This window comes from Schistocerca americana, chromosome 4 (assembly GCF_021461395.2).
Source record: "Schistocerca americana isolate TAMUIC-IGC-003095 chromosome 4, iqSchAmer2.1, whole genome shotgun sequence".
NCBI classification, from domain to species: Eukaryota; Metazoa; Arthropoda; class Insecta; order Orthoptera; family Acrididae; genus Schistocerca; species Schistocerca americana.
This window is the reverse complement of record NC_060122.1, coordinates 730,515,337-730,540,147: the sequence shown is the minus strand read 5'-3', so window position 1 is coordinate 730,540,147 and position 24,811 is coordinate 730,515,337.

Below are 24,811 nucleotides of genomic sequence, written 5' to 3'. Positions count from 1 at the left end.
TGTTTTAAGTCATGAAAGAAGGTTATATACGTGAAGAAGACCTGGGGACACAAGGAGGATGTCTCCGCAATATCCTTTCTTTAAGGAGTGCTAGCTCTGCAAGGTTGGGAGGAGAGCTTCTGTAAAGTTTGGAAGGTGGGAGACGAGGTACTGGCAGAAGTAAAGCTGTGAGGACGGGGCGTGAGTCGTGCTTGGTAGAGCACTTGCCCGCGAAAGGCAAAGGTCCCGAGTTCGAGTCTCGGTCCGGCACACAGTTTTAATCTCCCAGGAAGTTTCAGGATTCACATAGATTATGGTGAGATAGAGATTTATAAACATGGATTCAAACTACAAAACATTTCCAGGAGTGGAAGTGAACACGACAACAATTTACTCGTTGTGGAAATGCAGGTTAATACTGATTAAATTACCCGACGGTAAAATATTAAAGATATTGGGCTAGTATAAGGTGAAAGAAAAAGAGGTTCAAAAGAGTTTAGTGGGACTATTAGGAAAGGGCTGACAGTAACAAAAAATGGTTCAAATGTCTCTGAGCACTATGGGACTTAACTTCTGAGGTCATCAGTCCCCTATAACTTAGAACTACTTAAACCTAACTAACCTAAGGACATCACACACATCCATGCCCGAGGCAGGATTCGAGCCTCCGACCGTAGCGGTCGCGCGGTTCCAGACTGTAGCGCCTAGAACCGCTCGGCCACTCCGGCCGGCTGACAGTAACAGTTGACAGTCATACAACGAAATAACATAAGTAGCTTTGAAAATAGAATGCTAAAGAGAGTAGAATATCGGTTAGATAAAAACACGGGTCTGATTAGAAATCCTTGGATAACAAGTGAGATATAAGATTTCATTGAAAACAGTAAAATTAAAAAGAAAGAAATGCAAGCCGTAAGAGTGTGCTCGAGTATGGGAAACACAGATAAAGCCTGTGTGGAAACCGAAGCTTTGGATAAAAGGTACCCTGTTGATTATTACGAGCTTAGACGGAAAGCTACAAGACGAACTAGACGAAGATGAAGTGTAAGATATGATACTACGAGGTAAAAATGACAAGACTCTGCAAGACGTAAGTCGTAACAAGGCACTTGGAGTAGGCAACAGCCCCACTGAATAACTGGGACCACCAGAAGAACATACCATGGAAAACTATTCCACTGGGTATGCTAAATATGAGACAAACAAAATACCCTCAGTTTTGAAAAATAATCCAAAAGTACAGTTACAAAGGAGGCAATTGCTGATAGCTATGAATATTATTAAACTATCATTTTACTAATTCTTGACTGCAAAGTACTAACTTATTATTTGATTTTTGTCTCTGGATAATATTGTAAATCTATCAAAGGACTTGGAAGATTAGTTGAGCTGAATGGATGTTGTACTGAAAAGTGTTTATAAACCGAGCATCAACATAAGCAAAACAGGGGTAATAGAATGTAGTCAAATTTAACAGACGATGCTGAGGTGATTAGATCAGGAAATCAGACAGTAAAAGTACTATATGGGTTTTCCTGCTTGGGAAGAAAAATAAGCAGAGGGCAAATAAAAATGTTATTGGCTGTGAGAGCCTTAAAAAAATAGTTTCGTAACACTGGGTGTAAATGTGTTAAGAGATTTCCTTTGACGCTTTTTGTGTGGAGTACAGCCTCATAAGCAAGTGGAACGTGGACAATAAACAGCTCAGACAAGAAGAGAATAAAATCTTTCGAAATGTGATATGAGATGAATAAGTGAGGAGAGATATTTTAAGGTGCAACTCAGTTGATACAGCTTGTATTTAGGCATCAAAGAATCGTCAGTTTGGTAACGGAGGAAAATGAGGTGAGTGAAAAATGTCAGACAGTTGAAAGCAGATTCAGGTGGTTGACGTGTGCTCTAGTCACACGCAGGAAGGTGCTTACAGATGATAGACTAGTGTTTACGGTTGCATCCAACCAGTTTTCGAACCGACGACCACAACAACAATGACGATTGTTAACTGATGATTTTGCTTTTTAAAACGCACAATAGAAAGGAAATAATATTTACGTTTTTCTATAAGCGTAAAATATCACAATTAAAAATCAATCCCTATAAGTGATGGATATCCTAAAAATTAGGCCTACTTACATCATAAGTTAGGCAACGACTGAAATAGAAAATCACTCCAACAATATCAATAATTGCTCGAAAAAACTGCAAATGAAAGCAAGAAATTCTCCAGAAAGCAGGAAATATTGCACGTGAGAAAACCAGAAAAATTAGTTTTCATGTGGCTTTGCATTATAGGGTATATTACACTATGGCCCAGTTTATTCTGCTCATAAGTCGGCTAATGGTATGTCTAGAGTATTTTCAATAAATGATGTATACAGACAACCGGTTGCATAAAGTTAATTGTAATAAGCCTTGACCGAGTTTCAATAGGGCCGGCGGTATCTTCTTAAGAACGAATAAGGTCAGATAACTTACGTTAAAATTATAAGTGTACATTCAAATAGCAGAAATCACTAGGCTACTTTTACTAGGCATCGTAAGTGTTTGCCACACTTTTACTTCAATGTTTGTTCTCATAATAAGTTATACCTGTGGAGTAATTCTCGCTGTTTTCGATGGAAGACCGAATCTGTGAGTTCTGCTATTTGATTTAATCATTCTAGCTCATCATGAGTGCTTATAATTTTAACGTAATGTAAGTTATGTGACTTTATTCCTTCTGAAGAAGATACCCCTAATGGTACTAAATCCTCGCGAAGCTTTTTTGCAACAAACTTTATGCACCCAGTTGGCCGTATGCTTATGTACGTATGGTTTCGGCCTTCATTCATGTTTATAATTGCGAGATATCTAGAGTAACTGTGTAACTAATTCTTACTAATTAGTGCCACAGGCTATGGTACGTGCTGTAGTGTGGTATTGAAGCATGTAGAAGAGTACATAGTTGCAACTGAATACGAAAAGTGTTTCGACATCATGGGCACCATCTCCGCAGGAACTGATGGTGTGTGTGTGTGTGTGTGTGTGTGTGTGTGTGTGACAGAGAGAGAGAGAGAGAGAGAGAGTAAAAGGGGCCGGGAGGAAGGGTAGCCCAACGTGGCATTTCTTTTCGCTGCTGTCAACTGCATAACTTCTCTGAGACAAAGAGGCCAATCCAGCGCGGTCCTCAACTCAAAACTGTATTGTGTTTGATCAATGGCGCTGACAACATTTCACAATGGCGGTGAATAACATTTCATCTCCTATTGTCCTCTTGCTGAGTACCGTTCTATGTATATCCGGAAACTAGACATGGAAAACTTGCCTTGTGAATGGTAACACGATTTTGCAGTTGTTTCCTTTCTGAACAGTTTTGTATTAATGTTAAATATTGTCATACTGAGTGCACAAAATAATGTCACAGAGTGTAACAGATAATACAGCATACTGAATTGATCAGCTATCCCCGTTTGTTCTGTTAAGTTCAGTAATCATCTGTGTGGCTGGGAGGAACATGAGGGTACAACGGGGGCTGTCTTATGTTTAGTGAAACGTTGAGAACAGTAGATACTTTTGCTTGTATTTTTACCAACCAAATAGCAGATAATGATGCGACTGTTGAAAGACCCGCATCATACATTGACGGGATAGCACCTTTGTTAATATGCTTCTGTCGCCTACGCGTGGACATTGTCCTTCGTTCGCAAACGATGCTTCATACACACATCAAAAAAAGTTTTGCGTCACCCCGGTTCCCAGAATTGCTCGAGATAGACGTTGACTGTTCAAAGATATCACTAAACCTGCCCAAAGATGTAAACAACAATGCATCAGCAGAGCCTATTAGACGGAGAGGGGCCCGACAGCTGATCAGTTACAGTTATTCCACCAGGAAGGAGGTACATAGCTCGTGTTGTCTGTAGTTCAACCATGCCTAGACGGTCAGTACCGCGATTCGGTCGCTGCGCATTGTTACTTTGTGGCCGGAAGGACTCTAAACAAGGAGCCGGCCGAAGTGGCCGTGCGGTTAAAGGCGCTGCAGTCTGGAACCGCAATACCGCTACGGTCGCAGGTCCGAATCCTGCCTCGGGCATGGATGTTTGTGATGTCCTTAGGTTAGTTAGGTTTAACTAGTTCTAAGTTCTAGGGGACTAATGACCTCAGCAGTTGAGTCCCATAGTGCTCAGAGCCATTTGAACTCTAAACAAGGGAAGTGTCCAGGAGTGTCGGAGTGAATCAAATCGATGTTGTTCGGACAAGAAGAAGATACAGATAGACATGAACTGTTGATGACATACCTCGCTCAGGCCGCCCAAGGGCTACTACTGCAGTGGATCACCGCTACCTACGGATTATGGTTGAAATGGTTCAAATGGCTCTGAGAACTATGCGACTTAACTTCTGAGGTCATCAGTCGCCTAGAACGTAGAACTAATTAAACCTAACTATCCTAAGGACATCACACACATCCATGCCCGAGGCAGGATTCGAACCTGCGACTGTAGCGGTCGCTCGGCTCCAGACTGTAGCGCCTAGAACCGCACGGGAGCTCCGGCCGGCCTACGGATTATGGCTCGGAGGAACCCTGACAGCAACGCAACCATGTTGAATGCTGCTTTTCGTGCAGACAGCGTGTTACGATTCAAACTGTGCACAATAGGCTGCATGATGCGCAACTTCACTCGTGACGACCATGGCAAGGTCCATCTTTGCAAACACGTCACCATGCAGCGCGGTAGGAAAATGAGGGAATTCCGAATGGACCGCTCAGGATTGGCATCACGTTCTCTTCACCGATGAGTGTCGAATATGCTTTCAATCAGACAGTCGTCGTAGACGTGTTTCGAGGCCACCTGGTCAGGCTGAACGCCCTAGGCACACTGTCCAGCGAGGGCAGCAAGGTGGACATTGCCTGCTCTTTTGGGGTGGCATTATGTGGGGCCGACGTAAGCCGCTGTCATGGTAGGAGCAGTAACGGCTGTACCTCCGACGGATAGTGCAACCATATCGGCAGCATATTGGCGAGATATTCGTCTTCATGGACGACAATTCGCGCCCTCATCGTGCACATCTTGTGAATGACTTCCATCAGGGTCCGCAGCTCGTGGTCGTGCGGTAGCGTTCTCGCTTCCCACGCCCGGGTTCGATTCCCGGCGGGGTCAGGGATTTTTCTCTGCCTCGTGATGACTGGGTGTTGTGTGCTGTCCTTAGGTTAGTTAGGTTTAAGTAGTTCTAAGTTCTAGGGGACTCATGACCATAGATGTTAAGTCTCATAGTGCTCAGAGCCACTTCCATCAGGATAACGACAATGCTCGACTAGAGTGGCGACCATGTTCTCCCGACATGATACTTAACGCACATGCCTGGGATAGATTGAAAAGGGCTGTTTATGGGCGACGTGGCCCACCAACCACTCTGAGGGATTTACGCTGAATTGCCGTTGAAGGGTGCGACAATCTGAAACAACAGTGTCTTGATGAACTTGTGGATAGTTTGCCACGACGAATACAGGCATGCATTAATGCGAGAGAACGTGCTACTGGGTATTACGGGTACCGGTGTGTACAGCAATCTGGACCAACTCCTCTGAAGGTCTCGCTGTATGGTGGTACAACATGCAATGTGTGGTTTCCATGAGCAATAAAAAGGTGGAAACAACAATTTTCTGTACAGGTTCCGGAACAATCCGAACCGAGGTGATGCAAAACGTTTTTGATGTGTGTATGTAAACAAAGTCTTTCCTAGAGACGCCATATCATTTTGTGGTTTTCCTACACACCATTCTAAAAATTGTCACCGATACTGAACCTCATGCGCCTAAAGCTGATGATTCGGTGAGATGACGAACGAATAGAATGCTTTGGAACGTAGCATTCGCAGAACACTCGTATGGCTATCCTCTTGCACATTCCAGCGGAATCATAGTAACATATGCATTGTGTGTTACCGCACAACTAGTTTCATAGACTTTTATAATGTTCACAAAGCAGATTGAGAAGGTTTGGCACGATCGAGATATCTGTCAGAATTTAACAGCACCACTCCCATCACATCTCGGCAAGATTTACCAGAATCAAAACATTTATACCCTTTTACAACTGTAGTATAAATTGTTAAAGTCTGAACAGCTTGACGAGCAAGTTGATTGATCACTAGATCACAGAGTAAAGAGTGATGGTGTTCAGGTGCAACAGTAAACATACAATTCGAACCGGAGCTTCCTGTATGCACCTTCCTCATGGAACCCTCTTTCCAATACCACAAATAAAAACTTTAGCTCAAAAGAAAAAAAAAGCTGCTATTAAAATTCGGCAGCTATAAACGTTACGTGTTATTCGTGTACCTCGGAAAATTCGCCACAATGCCGGTCGTAATTTTGCGCATATCGGTAGCTAACAATGAAGCCAAGGAACTCGTAACTACACATTCCCAGCAGAGCTTCGGTAACTTTGGAAGTCTAAATAAGATGATACTTAAAGTATCCAGAAAGTGTTGGTAGACTATTAAAATTTAAATGAACAGATAAGATAATAACTGAACGGGAGGTAAACTGAGTCGGTAAGTTATTTACAGAAATCTCTGACACGAAGAACGAATAGCTAGTGGAACAGTTAGCACGACATGCATGAATTGTGAACATTGCTCTGGATTGGAAAGAACGTTGAAGGGATTCTATACACGGAGGAAGATTAATATAAGTGAAAGAGATATCGAGGACGTTACTGGGGATAAGTAACACGCGAGGAAGGAACGGAGAACGAGCCAACACACCGATAAAATACTGTATGTTGCGCGGGATTCTTGAGCGAATCACGTCCTAACCATCTGTAACCATTTCCTTAACGGTATTTGCTGTGTCTAGGAATCCTGCATACTCGGTTAGCTAGACAAACAAACAACTCGTATTAATGAGTTTTATCACAAGACGAGTACAAATACTTAACTTTGATCTGAGATATCTTGTAGTCCTTTATACATGCTCACGCACAAGTATTATTACACAGATGTGTCGCAAGCAAAGGGCGACATAAGAATTAATCAGTGATCTTCCGAATAGACAAACTCAAGTAACATTCCCGGTCCTAGCGATTGCTCCTAACAAAAGTCTGTCAACTGAACTGCAGTGACTGCTGATCTCTGACTGTGCTACGTAGAGATTGTTAATGAAGAGGCTATGACGCGTCGGCTAACAAAGTGACTAACGTTGAAGCTGCTGTCGAAGTGGGCTGTGACCAGTGGGGCGCGGTGCTTATGTCGTCTTCACATAGGGGTCTCTGCTGTCGCGTTGTCGTCCTGGAGGGGGGATGATCGGGACCTCTACTCACAGCCTACTCTTCTCTGTCGTTCCCGACTGGCGTGCCGACGCTGACTTTTCGCCATAACAGTATTCCGTTGTAACTTTCTGCCTCATGTGTTCCGACAAATGATAAAAGTATTTTTTTTACAATTTAAAGATTTTTATTAACTTCAAAGAGAAGGCACTGTTATTTTTTACAGCGTTATGGATAGATTCATCACATTGCTAGAGTCCAGTCAAAAATCGAACGTCCTGGGCCCCCGCATGCGTTACTAGAGGACACGGAAAGGTTAAAACATAATATCCGCGTGGAAGCGAAAATAGTAAATTACGTAATATCTTTGACACGTAAAAGATGGAGGGGGGGGGGGAGGGGGAAATCCAGAAGCGACTGCCTTAGAATTAGTGACGTGTACTGATATACGAAAGGAATATGATATTTCATATGTAAGAATAGCTTGATACTAATAAAACGTGGTAGCCGCAATTTATAACCAGTCAGTTAATCAGTTCAGCGCTCTTCATTAGGTCATGCGGTAGTAAAGTTTCATTTTCATCTCATGGTTGGCACCCTTGATCTTGCAACTGTTACGCATAATGAGCATTGAAACCGCAGGCGTAACGTCAAAGCTAATCTGTTCATTAGCTAATAAACACCGCTGGCTGAAATTTCTATGTGGCCCGTGATTTGACGGTAATATCAGAATCCAATTTTCTACTGTTCGTTACTGAAGCAGAATAAAATTCTTTCAGACTTCTCCTACAACAGCACTGCACTGTAAAATACTGCGGCACACGTTTCTCGCCCGACTGGGGCCTGCCGCTATTTTTGTGATCAAAAGCAACGGTAATTTTTCTGGTAATTGCCACAGTAAAATTTCACGAAGTACTCCATTAATTGCGCATAACGGGCGCGCTCAGAGGCCTCGTCGCTGTACGCTAATGAGGGTTTGTTATCGCTAACCGGCGAGACATAACGACAGCCGTGTCGCCGCGGCTCGCCGCTGCTGGACCATATATCCAGTTCCAGCGCGGCTCGTTAGCGAGCTCACTTCCCTCTCGCAGCTGTCGCCTGCCACGTACTGTATATGTCACTGTTCTAGGTCAACTGCGTAGGCTTTCGCTGCCAGTGTCATGATGATTAAAATTCTACTGGATGTCATACCGCGTCATTTTATAAGATACTTTAAATATAAGTTCAAAAACTAAGTGCGACTCCCCCCGTCGGAGGCTCGAGTCTTCCCTCGGGCATGGGTGTGTGTGTTTTCCCTAGCGTAAGTTAGTTTAAGTTCTACATCTATATATTGTGAATAGCAATGGTCCCACAACACTCCCCTGCGGCACACCTGAAATCACTCTTCCTTCGGAAGACTTCTCTCCATTGAGAATGACATGCTGCGTACTGTTATCTAGGAACTCTTCAATCCAATCACACAACTGGTCTGATAGTCCGTATGCTCATACTTTGTTCACTAAACGACTGTGGGGAACTGTATCAAACGCGTTGCGGAAGTCAAGAAACACGGCATCTACCCTAGAACCCGTGTCTATGGCACTCTCAGTCTCGTGGACGAATAGCACGAGCTGGGTTTCACACGATCGTCTTTTTCGAAACCCATCCTGATTCCTACAGAGTAGATTTCTAGTCTCCAGAAAAGTCACTATACTCGAACATAATACGTGCTTCAAAATTCTGCAACTGATCGACGTTAGAGATATAGGTCTATAGTTCTGCACATCTGTGCGACGTCCCTTCTTGAAAATGGGGATGACCTGTGCCCTTTTCCAATCTCGATATCTACCATTTTTTCATGTGTGCGACAATCTAGAGAAGGAACTACAGTGCAGTTAGATTAAGTAGTGGGAAAGCCTAGGAGCCGACGGCCCGAGCAGTTTGGTCTCATAACACCTTACCACAAATTTCCAATTTTTTTTTAAACCAAATTTTCGACGGTATTACAATGAACATTGTCAGAGAAAGTGTGACTTTGGTGGATAAAAGGTGACTGTATTAATTGCAGACGATGGGTGTCAAACTTTTTGTAACTTAATTGGCCACATAATTTAATGGGCTAGTCATGACGGAAAGAGCAGGATAGGAAAGAAGATATTCGTTGGCTGGCCGGATTGTCAGTGACTGGCGACAGTCTGATTATCAGCGCTTGGCTTCTGTTGGACACGTTTTATTCCTGGTCCTCACAGCCCGCTGTACTCGGATAGCTGGCAGTCAAGACGCCTGAAGTTTGTAGCCGTCCTCTCTGTAGATGTCGTCAGGTTGCTTAACAATTTCAGTCGCCTCTCGAATTTTGCGTTGCCGCATCCACGAATCCTCCGCCAGAACACGGACTTCCTGGAACAAGACAGACTGTCCGCCATCGCCGATTTATGACCAACATTGTGAGTGCGTGGCTGCTACTCGTGTTCTCACGAGTCTCCCTGTTTCCCCTATGTAGGTAGCGAGACTAGTGAGCATACGATGGAATGTATACCGCAGAGACATGCTGGACAGTGAAGGGGAAGGCGTGTTTATAGCGATAAAAAGTGCAATAGTTTCGAAGGAAGTTGACGGAGATCCGACGTGTGAAATAATTTGGGTGAAGGTCACGGTTAAAGCAGGCTCAAACATGGTAATTGGATGTCTCTATAGGCCCCCTGGCTTAGCAGATGTTGTGGCTAAGCACCTGAAGGAAAATTTGGAAAGTATTTCGAGTAGATTTCCCGACCACGTTATAGTTCTGGGTGGAGATTTTAATTTGCCGGATATAGACTGGGAGACTCAAACGTTTATAACGGGTGGCAGGGACCAAGAATCCAGTGAAATTTTTTTAAAGTGCATTATCTGAAAACTACCTTGAGCAGTTAAACAGAAAACCGACTCGTGGTGATAAGATATTCGACCATCTGGTGACAAACAGACCCGAATTATTTGTAACAGTTAACGCAGAACAGGGAATCAGCGATCGTAAAGGGGTTACTGCATCGATGATTTCAGTCGTAGATAGAAATACTAAAAAAGGTAGGAAGATTTTTCTGTTTAGCAAAAGTGACAAAAAGCAGATTTCAGATTACTGGACGGCTCAACACAAAAGTTTTGTCTAAAGTACATATAGTGTTGAGGATCAGTGGACAACGTTCAAAACCATCGTACAATATGCATTAGATGAGTATGTGCCAAGCAACATCGTAAAAGATGGAAAAGAGCCACCGTGGTACAACAACCTAGTTAGAAAACTGCTGCGGAAGCAAAGGGAACTTCACAGCAAACATAAACATAGCCAGAGACTTGCAGACAAACAAAAATTACGCGAAGTGAAATGTAGTGTGAGGAGGGCTATGCGAGAGGCGTTCAATGAATTCGAAAGTAAAGTTCTATGTACTGACTTCGCGGAAAAACCTAAGATATTTTGGTCTTGTGTCAAAGCGGTAGGTGGATTAAAATAAAAGTCCAGACACTCTGTGACGAAAATGGTACTGAAACAGAGGATGACAGACTAAAGGCCGAAATACTAAATGTCTTTTTCCAAAGCTGTTTCACAGAGTAAGACTGCACTGTAGTTCCTTCTCTAGATTGTCGCACAGATGACAAAATGGGTGATATCGAAATAGACGACAGAGGGATAGAGAAGCAATTAAAATCGCTCAAAAGACGCCGCTGGACCTGATGGGATACCAGTTCGATTTTACACAGAGTACGCAAAGGAACTCACCCCCCCCCCCCCCCCCCCTTCTTAAAGCGGTAGCGTCCCAAAGAATTGGAGAAGAGCACAGGTCTTCCCCGTTTTCAAAAAGGGACGTCGAACAGATGTGCAGAAATATAGATCAGTTGTAGAATTTTGGAACACGTATTATGTTCGACTATAATGACTTTTCTTAAGACTGGAAATCTACTCTGTAGGAATCAGCATGGGTTTCGAAAAAGACGATCGTGTGAAGCCCAGCGAGCGCTATTCGTCCACGAGACTCAGAGGGCCAGAGACACGGGTTCCCACGTAAATGCGTGATTCTTGACTTCCGCAAGGCGTTCGATACAGTTCCCCATAGTCATTTAATGAACAAAGTAAGAGCATATGGACTATCAGACCAATTGTGTGATTGGATTGAAGAGTTCCTAGATAACAGAACGCAGCATGTCATTCACAATGGAGAGAAGTCTTCCGAAGTAAGAGTGATGTCAGGTGTGCCGCAGCGGAGTGTCGTAGGACCGTTGCTGTTCACAATATACATAAATGACCTTGTGGATAACATCGGAAATTCACTGAGGCTTTTTGCTGATGATGCTGTGGTATATCGAGAGGTGGTAACAATGGAAAATTGTGCTGAAATGCAGGAAGATCTGCAACGAATTGACGCATGGTGCAGGGAATGGCAATTGACTCTCAATGTAGACAAGTGTAATTTGCTGTGAATACTTAGAAAGAAAGATGCTTTATCATTTAGCTACAATGTAGCACGTCAGCAACAGGAAGCAGTTAATTCCATAAATTATCTGGGAGTAAGCATTAGGAATGATTTAAAATGGAATGATCATATAAAGTTGATCGTCGGTAAAGCAGATGCCTGACTGAGATTCATTGGAAGAATCCTAAGGAAATGCAATCCGAAAACAAAGGAAGTAGGTTTCAGTACACTTGTTCGCCCACTGCTTGAATATTGCCCACCAGTGTGGGATCCGTACCAGATAGGGTTGATAGAAGAGATAGAGAAGATCCAACAGAGAGCAACGTGCTTCGTTACAGGATCATTTAGTAATCGCGAAAGCGTTACGGAGATGATAGATAAACTCCAGTGGAAGACTCTGCAGGAGAGGCGCTCAGTAGCTCGGTACGGGCTTTTGTTAACGTTTCGACAACATACCTTCACCGAAGAGTCAAGCAGTATATTGCTCCCTCCCATGTGTATTTCGCGAAGGGACGATGAGGATAAAATCAGAGAGATAAGAGCCCACACAGAGGCATACCGACAATCTTTCTTTTCACAAACAATACGAGACTGGAATAGAAGGGAGAACCGATAGAGGTACTCAAAGTACCCTCCGCCACACCCCGTAGGTGGCTTGCGAAGTATGGCTGTAGATGTAGATGTAGATGGAGATATGAGATGCAGAACATGAAGTTTTTTTGCAATTAGCACAGCATAGTAAACTGGAGATTGCGGAACACCATCATAACTGTGGACAGCTCACCTTGTTCGAGGAAGCCCGTGTGCTGGAGGAAGAGTTGCGAACGCAGCAGCACAAAATTCGAGAGGCGATTCAAATTATTAAGCAGCCTGACAACATCAATATAGAGGACGGCTACAAACTACCGGCGTCCTGGGCGCCAGCTATCCCAGTTAACTGGCCGCGGTCGTTTGCGAGCTTAAGCTCCACAGGACACGGACGCGAAAGCCTAAACAAACAGCTGTAGGGGAACTGGCAGTGAGTTTCCACGCGCACCAGGAGAGAATCGTGCCCACCAGAAGCCAAGTGCTGTCGCCAACCACTGACAAGCCGCCTAGCCCACGAATATCTTCTTTCCCACCCTCCTCCTTTCCTCAAGAATAGCCAATAAACTTCCAAAAATGTGACGTATCGAGACCGATCGTCTGCGATAAAATACAGCCACCTTCTCTCCACCAAAACCACACTTGCTCTAAGGAAGATCATTGTAATACGGCCGAAACTTTCGTTTTTAAGTTCATAGTTAAGTATTTCATACAGTGACGCGTTACACGCACAGAAGAATTTTCATCACCACAACTACTGTATACTTTCCGTTAAAAAATGTTCTTAAGAGTGTTATAGTAATCAACCGTACTGGGTAATAAAATGAGCGGCATAGCACTCAGAACATTAAAAGTGTGTACTATACTTCTTCAGTTACATCATTTAGTTGACAGGGAGCAGTAACGCCGGCCGGTGCGGCCGAGCGGTTCTAGGGGCTTCAGTCCAGAACCGCGAGACCTCTACGCTTGCAGGTTCGAATCCTGCCTCGGGCATGGATGTGTGTGATGTCCTTAGGTTAGTTAGGTTTAAGTAGTTCTAAGTTCTAGCGGACTGATGACCTCAGATGTTAAGTGCGATAGTGCTCAGAGCCATTTGAACCATTTTTGGAGCAATAACTTTATTTAAATTCCTTAAAGCTTTTATTAATGGTTCTGTCAACAGTGGAAGTATTCATTAGCCAACTAGTTTAGAACCTTACACGGTCATGTTAAACCATAGCCCACTGAGGTTGCACTGACAGTTCCTAATTTTAATAATAAACATTGCGTGATAAAACATGCTCTGTAAATGTTTGCAGGATGAATGACACAATCAACACATGCTCGTTATTAAGTCAAAATCAAACTGTTTGATATTGACTTGGTAACAGGCATGTGTGGATTGTGGTATTCATCCTGCAAACATTAACAGAGCATGTTTCGTCACGCAATGTTTATTACTAAGATTAGGCACTGTCAGCGCAGCCTCAGTAGGGTAGGGTTTAAAATAACCGTGTAAGGTTCGAAACTAGTCGCCTAATGAACACTGCAACTATTGACAGAACCATTACTAAACGCTTTTAGGAAGTGCATAACATACGACAATCATTAATATCTGCAGATGAGGTCGATCCACCTCGGATGGCAATCTATCTCCCCTGCTTTATTTCGAAAGGTCACAAGTTTACTTCTGCAGTGAAAGATCACAGTACGAACAGAAACTATCGCTCTGAACTGTTAGTTTTTTAAGCACTCTTGTGACTTTCGTGATACGAACTCCCGCTATTCCCTCTGCTGTGTCAGAACAGTACCTATTCTCGATGCCATCAGTTATTCAGGGGACATAATCTAATCTGTGTCTTCCCATAAAATTATTGTCCTCCACAGCTCCATCTAGTGTGATAGAATATCTTTAGCGGCGGTAAACTATTTCTTGCAGTCGGTACGTATAGAGAGTTTCTAGAGAAGCCCAGAGGTTGTTGTCATGGAATGTAGAATGTCAACAGTTGTTCGTTAGATACCTAGAATGGAGACACCTTCCAGGAAACGGACTCTAGTAGTAAAAGCTCAGAAAAGAAACTCATTGAATTCTCCATGTTCAGCAAAGAAAACCTACAGAAATAGTTCACCATTCCGTCATGGGTACATTACGAGGTGAAGTGGTGTGAGGTAATAAAGTCTCAAATCTCTTTGTTGGATGCACTGATATACTTGACAATGCTCAAGTATCAAAACGCCCAAAACATAAAGCTTGCGATCTTAGTTCTCGAATCGAAAGACATTAACGGTGATATGAAACTTCATGGCAGATTAAAACTGTGTGCCGGACCGTGACTCAAACTCGGGACCTTGAGGTTCGCAGAAGAGCTTCTGTGAAGTTTGGAACGTAGAAGGCGAGGTACTGGCAGAATGGAAGCTTCTCGGTCCGGCACACAGTTTTAACCTGCCAGGAAGATTCATATCAGCGCACACTCCGCTGCAGAGTGAAAAATCTCATTCTGTAAACATTAACACTGTTTCGAAAAACTAATCTATAATGATTTATGTTTGTGAAAAACCAGCAACTGCTACTTGGTTCAGTGCCCATATTAACCTACTGGTGTCTCTGTAAGTTCATGGGTAGTTCCGAGGTTGGACAAAGACAAGGACAAAACATCTCGATCAGAACCACGATTGTTCAGATTAGACCTCGAGTTCAGTTTGAGCTGAAGGAGATAAAACTCTCAGAACGTCAGCCAAGACAAAGTAAAGACTGGTAGAGGTGGTTAATGCTAATAAATGAAGGCTAAAGCTGTGTCCGCCGTAAACATGGTTTTAGACTAAAGCGTCTTTTGATTCTATGATCACTTCCCTATCACTATGGACTTCCTTCAGTTGAACTGTTTTGGATCATACCAGCCAGAAGTACGTACAACATTTCGTTGAAACTTATAAAGAAAATAAAGTAAAGCTGTACAAAAAAGTAACAGTAGAGTCTATAACTATGTCTACATTTATATATGCATGGATACTCTTCGAAAAGCCGGCCGCGGTGGTCTAGCGGTTCTAGGCGCTCAGTCCGGAACCGCGCGACTGCTACGGACGCAGGCTCGAATCCAGCCACGGGCATGGATGTGCGTGATGTCCTTAGGTTAGTTAGGTTTAAGTACTAAGTTCTAGGGGACTGATGACCACAGATGTTAAGTCCCATAGTGCTCAGAGCCATTTGAATCACACTTAAGTGCACGGTAGCGGATTCATCCCACCACCCTCATACTAATTCTCTTTTATTTCACTACCGAACAGCGCGGAAGAAACGAGGACCTATATTTCTCCACGCGATTTCTGATTTCCCCTATTTTATTATGTCGATCGTTTCTCCCTTTGCAGGTCGGTGCCTACAAAATATTTTCGCATTCGAAGAGAAACTTAGTGATTGAAATTTGGTAAGAAGATTCCGCTGCAACGGAAAACGCCTTTGTTTTTATAGTTTTCACCCCATATCCTGTATCATGTCAGTGACACTCTCTCCCCTTTTACTCGATATTACAAAAGAGGCTGTTCTCCTTTGAACCTTCTAATTGTATTCTGTTAATGCTATCTGGATATGATCCCACACTCCAAAAGACGACGGACAAAGGCAGGGTAGGCAGTCCATTTAGTACATCCGTTTGCATCTTCTAGGTGTCGTGCCAATAAAAGCAGTCTTTGGTTCGTCTTTCCCACAACACTTTCAACGTATTCTTTCCAATTCATGTTGTAATTGTAGTTCCTAGGTCCTTAGTTGAATGACCGAATGCATTTCCACTCTTAAGACATGTTCGAAGGACCATTTGTGTCGCAAGTTTTTAAAACTTTGAGAATCTTAAAACGTTTCAATACAGGCTGGATTTGAAAATAAAAAAGGAAATGACGATGTGATGGAAAATCCTGTTCAACAGTAGGACAATCTAGCGCCACACTAGCTAAAGCTAGTCAAACAGCTAATGACACAACAAATTAAACAATTACGGTTCACTGTTGTAAAGTGACTGAGTAGAGCAATCAATAAGAAACACTAGTAAGTAATACGTTTTTATCATAAGCATGCGGTATGTAAGCAAAATGCGTTTCTGGCTGTTAAATATGCGGATGTCCGCAGCTCGTGGTCGTGCGGTAGCGTTCTCGCTTCCCACGCCCGAGTTCCCGGGTTCGATTCCCGGCGGGGTCAGCGATTTCCTCTGCCTCGTGATGACTGGGTGTTGTGTGATGTCCTTAGGTTAGTTAGGTTTAAGTAGTTCTAAGTTCTAGAGGACTGATGACCATAGATGTTAAGTCCCATAGTGCTCAGAGCCATTTCAACCATTTTGAAATATGCGACACCGTGAAGATGGCGTTCTACAAATTATCAAGAAGTGGTGAACACGACAAATAACGTTGGCAGCCGCGTGGCTTGTAATTGAATACCCTCTACATTACTTCCTGTCGTGACGGTTCCTAAAGAATCATCTTCGTCTTCTACCACATGTTTGATACGACCTTGTCAATACAATTACACTGGATAGATTAAGGATAGAAGGGCTAGCAGAGCTTATTCAAGAATCGATCACAGATTCAATTAAATATGTATATTTCCATTGTGGTCCACAAATATATCAACAACAAACTGCCAGGGGTTATAGGGAAAAAAGGCACTGAAATAGGTTGCAAAAGTACCTGCATACAAAAACACAATTACTGGACCACTGGGCAAACATCGGTCAATCAGAAGAACCAGAGACATAAGTAATCAGAGGATACAAAATGAGATAAAACACGTAACGGAGAACAAGGGAGAGAGGTACTACTGATGGCACTTGGCAATAGAACGTGGCTGGTTACCTCAGTGGCGATATGGAGGCGGCGGTCGTCGGAATACAATCGTAGTTACAAGATTCCATCGTAATCCCGGGTGATCTGATTGTCGAACCTAGCGAGAAACTAGATTACTGACTGTTCCTCCGACTAACCAGCAATATACTCGTATTATCGGCCCTTGTGGGGCCTGTAGCACTCGGTTACACTGTGGCCTCGAGACCGACTATAGTAGCCACGGAAGAGCACCTCGACGGCTGAAGAAACCTGGTTCCATTGATGCAGAGCTCTTCTTGTGGGTGCTATGTAACAACTCGAGTTTCAAAGAAAACGACCGACTTCAGAGAGGGCACGAACCTAGCTCTGTTCAGTTTTGAGCATGTAACCTACTTCAGATAGATGACCAGATATTGACCTCTTATTACTTCGACAACCGTTCCTGTGACGTTTCTCGGGTGTATTCATGTGCGAAAAACCTTTAAACGGCAGGAGTCACTGAAGCGAAAATTACCAATTTCTGAATTAACCTCTATTATGGCCAGCCAAAGTTATGAGCAGTACCATTATTCTGAGTTATCATAACTGTCAAGTTGGCTGATATGGTTCGCTATTGCTACATGCATAAAATGTAATATCATTGTTGAACTTGAAGGCGTGTCAATCTCTAATATAGTTTACCGCCCTTGGAGTGTAGCATCAGAGAGTGTACTGCATGCCCGAATATGAAACTCGTTAGCATTTCACGTAACCACGCACAGACTGTAGGAGTAACAGAACAAAAATTCTTAATATAACTAAAGATCACTCAGTGCATTTCTTATTTACGAGTCTTATTATAAATGGTTCAAATAGCTCGGAGCACTATGGGACCTAACTTCTGAGGTCATCAGTCCCCTAGAACGTAGAACTACTTGAACCTAACTGACCTAAGGACATCACACACATCCATGCCCAAGGCAGGATTCGAACCTGCGACCGTAGCGGTCGCGCGGTTCCAGACTGTAGCGCCTAGAACCGCTAAGCCACCCCGGCCGGCAGTCTTATTATAATTTTGTCTGTTTCTAAGAAGTTCGTATTATTCTTCGTAAGGAGGCGAAACGTTCATCGGCAAGTGTCGCAATTCAACAATGGTAAGAGCGTGGGGCATCGCGACTGCAGTTTGTCGTTCGGCCATGTTGCTGCTCTTGTTGGTGGGGGTGTTACGACTGTCATATGCATATGGAATAGATGGCTTCATGAATGCCGCACTCAGCACCATGCACGATTTAAGGATCCACTCTGTCAGTGTATAATACAAGCAATCTTTTACATTTTTTGGTAAAACTAATAGAGAAATCAGCGTAATTCTTTCTGAACTTCAGTTACTGATTCTTGGACTGTTTTTGTTTTCGAAGAATGCAAGTCGGCATTGAGCCCTTCATCCATGGAGTTAATGCAACTCTGTCCAAAATGAAGTGCGTCCATGATGGCAGTGTTGCAGTCTGCAAATCCTATCTATAGCAAAAAAAAAAAAAATTTAAAAAATCTTAATCTTTAAGAAATTGCGCACGGAATAATAGCGCAGGTTTTTGGGAAATAACAATATGGCGGAAGTTTGAAACAAAGATGTGCTCTGTCACTTGTTTAAGGTCAAATTTTTGCAATAATTGGTAAATCAATTAACATTAAAAACTAGCCTATTATTCTTTGCGGTCACACCCTATAAGTTCAGCCAATCTCAGAAAAATATCCTTATCAATGTGATCACAATACATTCCACCAACTTGATTCACAGTATATTGCCCGAGACGCAATTCAGCCAAATTTCAGGAAGATATGATTATTAGTGTGTCCGAAGTCAATTCCGTCAGCTTGAGATATAGCGTATTTCAAGATGACAGGTTGGATTGCGGACACAGTAATAAAGACGTATCTTTCTGAAATGTGGCTGAATTACTCCTCGGACATGTCTGCAAAGAGTAGTAGCCTATTTTTTATTTTAATTTATTCATTACTTGTTGCAAAAAACGTTACCATGAAAACACGAGAGAACTACACCTCTTTTTTTCAAACGTGCGCCAGTTGTGCTATTACTCCGAGTGCAAAATCCTATAGGTTATGAAAATTGTTTGCTTTTGATTTCAGATAAGATTTGCAGACTGCAAGACTTTCGTCATGGAAACATCTTATTTTGGACAGAGATTGGGCTTAATGATATTACACTATGTGATCAAAAGTGTCCGGACACCCCCAACAACATACATTTTTCATATTAGGTGCAGTCTGCTATCACCTATTGCCAGGTACTCCATATCAGCGGCCTCAGTCGTCATTAAACGTCTGAGAGAACAGAATGGGGCGCCCCGCGGAAGTCACGGACTTCGAACGTGGTCTTGTGATTGGGTGTGATTTGTGTCATACGTCTGTACGCGAGATTTCCACACTCCTAAACATCCCTAGGGCCACTGTTTCAGATGTGATAGTGGAGTGGATACATGAAGGGACGCGTACACCACAAAAGCGTACAGGCCGACCTCGCCTGTTGACTGACAGAGACCGCCGACAGTTTAAGAGGTTGTAATGTGTAACAGCCAAACATCTATCCAGACCATCACACAGGAATTCCGATTTTCATCAGGATCCACTACAAGTACTATGACTGTTAGTCGGCAGGTGAGAAAACTTGGATTTCATGGTCGAGCGGCTGCTCATAAGCAACACATCAGGCCGGTAAATGCCAAACGACGCCTCGCTTTGTGTAAGGAGCTTAAATATTGGACGACTGAACAGTGGAAAATCGTTTCCCGGAGTGACGAATCACGGTACACAATGTGGTGATCCGATGGCAGGGTGGGGTATAGCGAATGCCCGGTGTACGTCATCTGCCAGGGTGTGCAGTGCCAAAAGTAAAAGTCGGAGGCGGTGGTGTTATGGTGTGATAGTGTTTTTCATGGAGGGAGTTTGCACCCCTTGTTGTTTTACTTAGAACTATCACAGCACAAGCCTACATTACTGTTATAAGCACCTTCTTGCTTCCCACTGTTGAAGAGCAATTAGGGCATAGCGATTGCATCTTTCAACACGATCGAGCACCTGTTCATAATGCACGGCCTGTGACGGAGTGGTTACACGACAACAACATCCCTGTAGTGGACTGTCCTGACCTGAATCCTATAGAACACCTTTGGGATGCCGGATTCGTGCCAGGTTCACTGTCCGACATCGCTACCTCTCCTCAGTGCAGCACTCCGTGAAGTAAGAGTTGCCGTTCCACAAGAAACCTTCCAGCACCTGATTTTACTTATGCCTGCGAGAGAGTGGAAGCTGTCGTCAAGGCTAAGGGCGGGCCAACACCATATTCAGTTCCAGCATTACCGATGGAAGGCGCCACGTACTTGTAAGTCATTTCCAGCCAGGTGTCCGGATAATTTTGATCACATAGTGTTTCTTAAGAAAATCAGAAAATACTGTCCAAGAGTCAATAATTAGTGAATGAAAAGACTTACGTTGATGAGGAGAATCGATCGCAAGCGGCTAGCGCCTGAGGCGGCAGATTTTTCACTCGGGCGTGCAGGATCGTACAACAACGTTAAGCGGCCCCATACGGCTAGCGCCTGAGGCAGTAGGCATACTGTTCACTCACGTTTGCGGGATTGTACAGTCACATCGCGTAACTTCAATTAGGAATGTCTTTGTATTGAAGGAAGGCAAGTATCCTTTTCGACAGTGTGACAAATTCTGGAGCTGTAGAACTGCCAGCGTGTTGTAGTCGGGACTTCCCTGGACGCGGCAGCACAGAGAGTGGTGCGGCGGTTCGGCCAGCGTCACCACTGGACAAAAGGCGTAGCAGCACGTCGTCTTTTCAAACGAGTTCTGGATCTGCGAGAGCATCACGTTGGACGTATCAATGTGAGAAGCCTTCAAGGATTACAAAACAATTGCCAGGTTGCATTCGTTTTCGTCACACGAGCCCAGCACCTGGTGTGATAATGTTGGTTGGAACATGGTACTGAAAAGGATCACCTCTGATTCGTACGACTAGTAATTTCAACAGCAGGATTTAAACATACGTGACTTACTTAGGCTGGTGGCTTGCTCAAGTACTCTATGACATTATTCAGCAAGACATCGCAGCAACGCATTTGACCCAAATCTTCAACTGTTAACCTGGCTGTACGTTTCCCAGTTCTTTGAAGCAATGGAAACATATGGTCACATGTTGGCGAGGGACTAGAGCGTCGCTGTTAACAAGCCACCACCCACATCTGTCAAACAAGCTCAGCTCCACACAATACCCATCAGCTATTGCTGCCAGTGCTGTCAGCTCAGTGTTCTGAATTTCACATCTTATATTTACCCAAATTAGTGACAGAATTAATCAAGAACAGGGTGTTTTTCATCAACTCTCCAAGTTTGGCTCCCCTGCAGTTGGCAGGTCAGCTTGACCTTGAGACGGCACCAGTGCTGGTTTTTCCCCCTCTGTTACCTCAGTTCAGTCCAGGCGTGCGTGCAGTGCAGTACAGAGCAATCAAGCAACAATGTGCACTCCGCAACAGAAAGCGCAGTGTGTTATTTGGCTTGTGAAAAATGAGTCAGTTATAACAGAGCAACGTAACTTTAGACGTCAGTACGGTGGTGAACCACGCACAGAAAAATCTGTCCGTCCTTGGCTGAAGTCTTTGAAGGAAGCGAGTAGTGTTTTAAAAGCAAAATTACCAGGTAGACCGAGAACTTCTGAACATGTTGTTGAACAGATCCGTGTTTCGTGTGTTCAGAGCCGAAAGAAGTCATTGGCCAGACGTAGTCAACAATTATGGGAGCCTAAAGGTACTGTGTATGACGTTGTGCGTAAAAGACTTAAGTTGCAACTGTTAGATAGGCAGGGAAGGCCCAATACCTTGGCCACCAAGAAGCCCTGACTTGACCCCGCTGAACTTTTTCTTTTGGGGCCACATAAAAAATTTGTATACATTGAAAAGATCAGAGACATCAATCAGTTATGAGAAAAAATCGGCCGCGGCGGCTGGGACAGTTACACTTGAAATGTTGGTGAATACGTGGCGAGAAGTTGAATATCCTCTCGAGATGTGCAGGGCAATAAATAGATCCCACGTTGAAGTCTACTACCATTAAACAAAACTTGAAGGAATCCTCTTCCATGATACATACTCATTGATGTAATTTCTCATTAATTTACCCATTAAATTTATACTTAAAACTAAGAAGTTCTTTTTCAAACACCTTGTATTATTTCTATTCTACTGTAAATGTACAATAATTAAATTTTAATTATTCGCTATTCTTACTGGAGGGGCTGCTTGCAATGGTCAGCTGTTTATTTCCATAGTGTCAATACTGCTTCGAATCCGATTATTAGTCGACCACAGTATTATTGTACCTGGCAGCGAGGACGCTTCAGTCGGTTCGTGTGTTTACCTGTGCGTTTGAAACCCGTCATAATATGCTCTAACGAACATAAAATATCTTCGCAAGGCTATTCAGACTTGCCCAGCGTATGCAAGAGCCAGGGGAGGCCAAGTGCAATAATATCGTGGTTGGGTGGCATACTGATTACTGTGTCAATAATAATCCGCCCTGTAGTTCCCAGCGGTAAAGCTGAATCAGACGAATAACACTGGTAGGAAACATTTTAAGACTGAACAGAGCAGTACGTTACGTAAGACAGCCATAGGCTCCCATGATGTTACCCTTCTAAAAGTATATGAAAGCCAATGTAAATAGCCCACAGTAACTTCTGTTTTGTTTTGCGAGGGTGCATGCCTGGATATTTACCGAATGTCGTTGACATCATCAACGTCAAGAGCAAGAATTAAACTGGGGTAACGCTCCTGGAATTTTCTTAGTAAAGGAACATTTGAAAAGGCAGTACAGCTTTTCTGTACTTCCAGTTCCACTATTAATTTCAGTTGCTGTGTCATCTATGAGAGTATGAGAATTAACTTCGGTTCCACTGGCAGACTTTACATACTGCCGGAATTTCTTTGGGAAATTAGGCAATTTGTGGTAAGACCATACGGGGGACCAAACTGCCGAGGTTATCTGTCCCTAAGCCTACACACTACTGAATCCAACTTAAACTAACTTACGCTAATGATCACACACACTCCCAAGCCTGATGGAGGACTCGAACCTCCGACGGGGGAGCAGTACGGACCGTGATAAGACGCCTAGATCGCGCGGCTACCCCGCGCGGCTAATTTCTTTGGGTTATGTGAGAGGTCTTCCTAGACGTTTCAGCGGCGGCAGTCATCGAAGGCTTCAAGCGTTCCATTCTGACAGCCAAAAAACCCATTCTTTAGCATTTTTCTACTAATAACCCTATGCATTGTTTCACAAAAATTATGGCGTAGCCGCAGTTTCCGTATATACGCTGTATACCGTGTACAGTACAAACAGCCACCTCAGTTGTATGATGTAATAAGCTACTTTAAACAGCGTGGACGCATTCAAAGCCATCTAACGACCTTCCAGGTCCATTACAAAACATTACGTTTGCTGTTCGTTAGCGTACAAAATCACGTTACCCACTGAAGCGTTGGCCTCTTTGTGAACAACGTTCTCCTGCCTCGTTTGATGACGTTTCCAGACATGGGTTTTTATCAGCATTTTGCTCCTAACAACATCCTCCTTAACCCATCGAAGTTTTTCGGTGCAGTTTTACTACATCCTATAAAAATGTCTTAATTGGTCACAGTTTCTGAAGATAATATTATGTACAGGCACAACAGTAGAACAAATGAATGACCTTTGTCGCCCATTCTCATCACTGTCAGTGACTCAGCCAGCAGTTCGGTTTGGAGCCAAAGACATTTTGATGATTTGTCTAATTAAGTTACGTATTAACTCAGACACTGCTGGAACAAAACGCCGCTTTATGTTTTTTCAGCCTTAAATAAGAAATGTATGATCAAAGAACCAATTAAAATATTCAGAAATCATTTTCTCCGGACTACTGTTCCTACTACATGGATAAATATTCAATTAAACACCATCAATATAATATGTATATAATAAAAAAAATTTACTTTCTTGTCAATTTCGTGTTTCGCTCGTAAGTTTAGTAGGGACCGTGCAATGTGCTCATTTTTTTCATTAAAAGTAAAACCCCACTTGGTGTTAAAACTTACACCATTTTATTTAAGCTACCCTACTACTCTGCGATTTGTAAATGACGAACAACATGCCACCATAAGGGATAGGAAAACTTCACGCATAGCCTGTAAAAGTACCATTTCCACATCATTACTGTAGAGACTGCGCAAATGTTGTTGCTGCTGTTGTGGTCTTCAGTCCAAAGACTGGTTTGACGCAGTTCTCCATGCAACTCAGTCCTGTGCAAACTTCATCTCCGAAAAACTACTGTAGCCTACATCCTTTTGAACATGTATACTGTACTCATTTCTTGTTATTTCCTCACACTTCCGTCTAATAACGAATTAGTAATCCCTTATTGTCTCAAAACGAGTTCTATCAATGGATTCCTTTTTCAGTCGAGTTGAGCCATATATTTCTTTCATCCAAAGTTTTATTCAGTACCTTATTAGTTAAATCAGATAAACACCTAATCTTGAGAACCACATTCCAAAAACTTATACTGGCATCTTGTTCAGACCGCTTGTTATTGTTGTTGTGGTCTTCAGTCTTGAGACTGGTTTGATGCAGCTCTCCATGATACTCTATCCTGTGCAAGCTGCTTCATCTCCCAGTACCTACTGCAGCCTACATTCTTCTGAATCTGCTTAGTGTATTCATCTCTTGGTCTCCATCTACGACTTTTACCCT